This window comes from Musca vetustissima, unplaced genomic scaffold (assembly GCF_032173495.1).
Source record: "Musca vetustissima isolate MV318-11 ecotype Yass unplaced genomic scaffold, APGP_CSIRO_Mvet_v1 utg5380, whole genome shotgun sequence".
NCBI classification, from domain to species: Eukaryota; Metazoa; Arthropoda; class Insecta; order Diptera; family Muscidae; genus Musca; species Musca vetustissima.
Window position 1 is genome coordinate 240,794 of NW_026879456.1, and position 6,415 is coordinate 247,208.

Sequence of the window (6,415 nt, forward strand, 5' to 3'; positions counted from 1 at the left end):
TTTTTTTCAAATATTGAGCAAGGCGTTGATTGTTATACCCTACACAACTATGTTGTCAGGATATTATAGCTTTGTGCAGCCCCAAGAGTTTGTAACGCCGCGAAATATTGGTCCTAGACCCACCTTTATGTTTACCGATCGTCATATACCTTAGTCGATCTAGACATGTGTGTCCTTCCGTCCGTCTGTCCATTATAATTTGTAAACACGATACAGGCCACAGTTATGGACCAATCTTCACGAAATTTTGTAAAGGAAGGGTTCGGCACAATGAAGACCCCTATTGTTTTTGGTAAAGAGCGGTTAATATTTAGGGGATGAGATGGACCAAAAACATAATTTTTGTCTGATTTTCTGGTCGCTCCAGAGGCCACAATTATGGCCCAAACATCGCGAATTTGCGATGCCTGTTTTGATAAAGATCGGTCAATATTTAGCGGGTCAAATGGACTCTGACTTTTGTGTGAAAAATTACAAAATTTGTATTCTATAGGGTATAGATTTACCCCTGAAGGACATAGAGCCGAGAAGTTGATAGTAAATCCAAGATGAGTGGTTGTCCTTTAAATTAATACCAATTATATTGGCGTATGTAATCGGATGTGGGAATTAAACGTAAATATTTACAGGTGCTTACGTATTCCGATATTATGTTCCATGATGTTCCATGAGGTTCCAGTTATGGTCAAGGACAACGCCTATAATTTTCGGGGATGATCAGATAATAATATTGGGATGAAGTGACCCGAAAACTTAATTTTTAAGTGATTATTTATCCACTTTCGAGTCGAGCTTAATGATCTAAGTTTTTTGGAAAGCCAGGAGAAGAACCTACGTACCCACCATTATGCGACGCGTTTTGCCGTTGGTAAAGCGACCCATCAGGCATATCGGGCTATGTGGCTTCACCAAGGTCGTATGTGACATGTGCGAGTTCACCCTCTTACTATGAAAAAGCAACGAAAAAGAAAACCAATGCAAAATCGAAAGGGAAAATATTTTTGGTCCCAATTCATCTTCCACGAAGAAACATCCGACAACGGCATGAGGTTGATTAACTTTGCGGCAGCAAAAAACATGGTAGTTAGCAGCACCAGATTCAAGCATCTCGATATACACAAGGCCACCTGGATTTCTCCTGATCAAGTAACGAGAAATCAAATTGACCCTGTTGTGATAGACGGAAGGCATTCGTTCGTGATCGATACGAGGAGCGAATATCGATTCGGACCATTACCTTGTAGCATCCAAGTCTTAATGTAACAGCAAAGGTGCGATCTAATGTAACACGGAAACTCGACGTCGAAACCCTGTAAACACAACAGGTAGCAAAGGCCTACTCCGCTCAACTAACCCATCTGCTTGACGAAAGCACTTCTTGTTCCGATAATCGTATAGAAGCAGAATGGCAAAGAATTTCCCACTCCCTACAAACTGCAGCAAAACTAACACTTGGGTACCAAAAACCACCATCAAGGAACCCATGGTACGATCAGGAGTGTCGTAATGCTAGTGATGTGAAAAAAACGCAGCGTATAGGACTACCCTGCAGACAGTAGCAACACGTAATGCGATGGAGAATTATCGGGGGAAAAGGAGAGAGGAGAAACGTGTTTTCAGAAAAAAGAAGAAAGAACAAGAAAAACGTGATCTGAGCAAATCGAGATGTATAGGAGTCAGAATGAATTCCGAAAATTCTACCAACGGGTAAAACACCAAACCGTAGGCTTTGGTACTGGCACATCCTCCCGTAGAGATGAAGAAGGAAACCTGGTGACAGATACAGACAGCGTGCTGAGAATCTGGAAGGAGCATTTCGAAAAACTTCTGGTATCAAATAGTAGCGGTGAAGAGGATACTGCAGAATCAATAATAGATGACGGTATATAGCCAAGATGAGGTCAGAATAGTAATCAATCGGGTGAAGAATAATAAAGCAGCAGGTGCCGATGGTTTACAAGTCGGACTATTCAAGACTGGTGGTCAGATGTTGGTAAGGAGCATGCACCAGCTGATTAGTACAATTTGCCTAGAGGAATGCATGTCCAATGATTGAAATATCATCGTCCTGTGCCCCGTGCACAAGGGAGAAAAAATGATATGTGCTAACTATCGAAGAATAAGTCCAGAGCTCCGAAATGCTCGCTCGAATTCGAGTAAAGAGTGAAACTCGCTCGAATTCGAGCGGGAGTACTCTTGCGAGTAGAAAAAGTAAATGGAGTATACTCTATTTTTCTCTGCCACTCAAATAAGAGCGCAAGTGCTTCGCTCGTTTTCGAGTGGGAGTGAAATACGCTCGAAATCGAGCAGATTACACTCTTGCCGAGTACTCTTTTATTTATTTTTTTTGTTGTGATACCGTTGTTTTACTTGATGTTGTTTGTGTGCATTGTTTGTTTGTTTTGTGATGTTTGGTTTGCTGTACTGCTGGGAAAGCATGCATCAACAAGCTCGTTCTCTGCGTTCACTTTATGTAAGTCTGAAATAATGACAGCAAGACGAACCAGCCTCCAAATTGAAACCCTCGACAATATTTTTATACTAAAATTAAATAATGATCCACTTATGCATTCATGGGTTTTCTTTCAAACCAGCGCTTTTAATATTTTTGGAGAATACTTTTCCACATTTTTTAATGAATACCATTTTAAAAATTTGTATGGAGATGTTTATGCTTTTAAAAAAATATTGAATTAATTAAATCACACGGTTGAATTCATTTTATAAATTGAAATAAAAAACATATAAAAATCTTATATGGTATAAAATTTTTTTTGTATTTCACATTTTCAGTAAACAAAATAATCGATCTCCCCACAGCACACAAAAGATCAACATCAAAAAATGTTTGCTATTACACACACACACACAAATAACCAAACAACCAAATTTATTTATCCACTCGAATTCACTCTTAGAGTGAACTCTTACTCTATTTCGAACATTTTGACTCACACTCTTTTTCTTCATCAAGGAGTACTCGCGAGCACTCCCAAACAAAATAAAAGAGTGGAGAGTATACTCCCTAAAAAACTCGTACTCTTTACTTACTCCCACTCGGGAGTATTTTTCACTCGCGAATAAAATCGAGCAAATCGGAGCTCTGAATAAGTCTCCTTCCCATCGCATATAAAGTGCTATCCAGCGTGCTGTGTAAACGACTGAAGCCAATGGTCAATGACATTATTGGACCATACCAATGCGGCTTCAGACCTGGCAAGTACACCATTGACCAGATTTATACTCTACGCCAAATCCTGAGAAAAATCCACGAAAAACACATCGACACATTCCACTTATTCGTCTACTATAAAACCGCATTCGATAGTCATATCCGTTCTGAGGTGTTTAAAGTCATGTCTGCGTTTGGCATTCCTGCAAAATGAATTCGGCTATGCAGGATAACTTTAAGTGGTTAAAGTCGGAAAGTACCTCTCGAAGCCCTTTAATACCGAACGAGGATTCAGACAAGGTGACAGTTTGTCGTGTGATCTTTTTAACATCCTGCTGGAAAAGGTCATACGAGAGGCAAAGGTGAATATGGAAATGGCACTCTGTACACCAAACAATACATGTTACTCGCCTACGCCGATGACATCGACATAATGTGTCGAACGTTGCGAGCGGTAACAGCCACCTTTGAACAAATTGAGAAGGAGTCTGCCAAATGGCGAGAAAACCAAGCTGATGGTATCAACACGCAAGACGTCCAGTAGACTCGGACGAACTGTGGAACTTGAGAACTACAGCTTCGAGGTAGTCAAAGATTTTATGTACTTTGGTACCGCCATAAACAAAACGAATGACATCAGTTTTGATATTCGGAGAAGGATAGTGTTGACCAACACATGCTACTATGGTCTGAGTAAGCAACTCGAAAGCAAGACCACCAAACCCGCCAGACCAAACTCACACTCTACAAGACGCTGATACTACCCGTGCTATTATATGGATCCGAAGCATGGGTACTTACGCAAGCAGATGAGGCAGCTCTTGGAGTGTTTGAGAGAAAAATTCCCCGAAAGATCTGCTTTGACGGTGAATATCGCCGTCTCGGACATCGACATTGTTAGACGTATTGAGCTGCAGTGACTACGTTGGCTAGGTCATGTTGTGAGAATGGATGAAGATGCCCCAGCCCAAGCTGATGGTATCAATGCGCAATACGTCCAGTAGACTCGGACCAACTGTGGAACTTGAAAACTACAGCTTCGAGGTAGTCAAAGATTTTATATACCTTGGTACCGTCATAAATATAACGAATGACATCAGTTTTGAAATTCGGAGAAAGATAGTGTTGGCCAACAGATGCTACTATGTTCCGCGTGAGCAACTCAAAAGCAAGGCCACCTCCCGGCAGACAAAACTCACACTCTACAAGACGCTGATACTACCCGTGCTATTATATGGATCCGAAGCATGGGTACTTACGCAAGCAGATGAGGCAGCTCTTGGAGTGTTTGAGAGAAAAATTCTCCGAAAGATCTATGGGCCGATCTGCGTTGACGGTGAATATCGTCGTCTCGGACATCGACATTGTTAGACGTATTGAGCTGCAGCGACTACGTTGGCTAGGTCATGTTGTGAGAATAAATGAAGATGCCGTAGCCCAAAAGCCATATAAAAGTGTACCAGCTGATGGTTTACGCAGAAGGGGATAGCCACGAATAAGATGGAAATATAAAGTGGAAGACAATATTGCCGAATATGATCTTTCAAACTGGAAAAACTGTGCAAAAGACCGACGCGCCTGGAAATCTTTTTAAAGCTCGGCTCATGGGACGAAAGTTCTGTCACAAGCCAGCTAAGTATGTAAGTGAGGATTTTGTAAAGAATATTTGTTTGATTCCTGAATTAAAAAAAAAAAAATAGGGCGTGGATTAAAAAATATTTTTTTTCAATTCTTGGAGTTTTTAAAAATTCAATTCTTGGTGTTTTTAAATAAAAAAAATATTTTTTCTAAGCTTCAATGTAAAAAAATACATGTTTTCACTACCTGGATTTTTTAAAAAATATTTTTTCAAGTTGTGGATTATATAAAAAAAAATTTCAAGGTGTGGATTTTTTAAAAATTATTTTTCAGGAAGGCGTGGATTTTTTAAAAATTATTTTTCAGGAAGGCGTGGATTTTTTAAAAATTATTTTTCAGGAAGGCGTGGATTTTTTAAAAATTATTTTTCAGGAAGTGAAGTTAAAAAAATATAATTTCAAGATGTGGATGTAAACAAAATCAAGGCTTGGATTTAAAAAATGTTTTTTTATTTTTTTTATATCGTAAGTTACTTTCAAATTGATTAATGACATTACCTTCCTACCACCTGCCTGCCTGCCAGCCGTCATGGCTGTTAATCTCAAAACCGATAATATATTTGTTTTTTTTTTCTGATTAAACGATTTAAAAAAAATGTTATTTGATAATATCATTTAGTTAGGAAATTAAATATTACACTTATTTTGTAATTTATTTTGAAAATCATGGCATAAATTAGATTCAAGCCATTACAAATACAAAGTCAAATTAATATTTAATTTTGCCATGGCAAAAAATATTGAAATGAGCATCGTGATGTTTCAACTGGTATTTAAGGTAAGAGGCCCAGCACTGACAACGCCACCACCACCACTTCAGATACCACGACAGACTATTAAAATTAACAATTTTATTGATCTCGGACATAATTAATAATCATTCGAAATCAAACGAAAAAATAGACAATGTCCGCTTCAACAACAACAACAACAACGAAATATTTGTTTCTTATTTTTCAATTTCACAATTGACGACAATGCCTCCCTGCATCTGGTTCTGAATTGCCTTAGGAATATTTGTTTTTTTTTGTGTTCAAATCCAAAACTTTCGATTCGAGGTGGAGGGGAATAGTCAATCTCGTGTATGCATGAGTAGTGTTCGGAATGATGCAATTCTTAAACGTTATTGTGATTCGAAATTCCTGAACGGTTAATCCATGTTTTCGAATCACATTTTGAAAACATCTGTAAGTCATGAACTATTTCAGATGCTGTAGTCGGACCCACTAACAAAGATGTTAAGATATCAGTGTGTCACTTCGACATTCGCTGAGAATTCAATTTCCGTTAATAAGATAAATTGTGGTGTAATACGAAATCGATGTATTTGCGATCTCTGTGTTTTTTTTTGTTTATTAGAAATGCGGTTGAAAAGTAATTATTGGAATATTTTAATTATATTCGAGATCTAATTAATACAAAACAGCGGTAATGTCGTTTTTTATGGTCCTACAGGCATTGGTCGTGGAAGAAGGATCTGGTTTTCAATTTTTTTTTTTTTTTTTTTGAGTAAAAAAAATTTTAAATTTCAAAAATTTCAATAAATTGTTTTTTAAAGTGTTTTTAAGTAACTCAGAAGGCGTGGATTTTTTTAAATTATTTTTTT